Consider the following 729-nt stretch of genomic DNA (forward strand, 5'->3'; position numbering starts at 1 on the left):
AGAATTGACAGCAGTCTCAGAGACATCTGGGGCAACATTAAACCCACCAACATTCGAATTACAGGGGTCCCAGAAGAAAAAGAGAAAAAGAAAGGGTCTGAGAAAATATGTAAAGAGATTGTAGTTGAAAACTTCTCTAACATGGGAAAGGAAAGAGTCAATCAAGTCCAAGAAGTGCAGAGAGTTCCATACAGGATAAACCCAAAGAGAAACATGCTGAGATACATATTAATCAAACTATCAAAAATTAAATACAAAGAAAAAAAAGCAGCAAGGGAAAAGCAACAAATAACATACAAGGGAATCCCCATAAGGTTAACAGCTGATCTTTCAGCAGAAACTCTGCAAGCCAGAAGGGAGTGACAGGACATATTTAAAGTGATGAAAGGGAAAAATCTACAATGAAGATTACTCTACCCAGCAAGGATCTCATTCAGATTCGATAGAGAAATTAAAAGCTTTATATACAAGCAAAAGCTAAGAGAATTTGGCACCACCAAACCAGCTTTACAACAAGTGCTAAAGGAACTTCTCTAGGCAGGAAACACAAGAGAAGGAAAAGACTTACAATAAAAACCCAAAACAATTAAGAAAATGGTAATATAGGAACATACATATCAATAACTAACTTAAATGTAAATGGATTAAATGCTCCAACCAAAAGACATAGACTGGCTGAATGGATACAAAAACAAGACCCGCACATATGCTGTCTACAAGAGACCCACT

This window comes from Delphinapterus leucas, chromosome 1 (genome assembly GCF_059928025.1).
Source record: "Delphinapterus leucas isolate spDelLeu-1000000601 "Yukka" chromosome 1, BTC_Dleu_Yukka2, whole genome shotgun sequence".
Taxonomy (NCBI): Eukaryota; Metazoa; Chordata; class Mammalia; order Artiodactyla; family Monodontidae; genus Delphinapterus; species Delphinapterus leucas.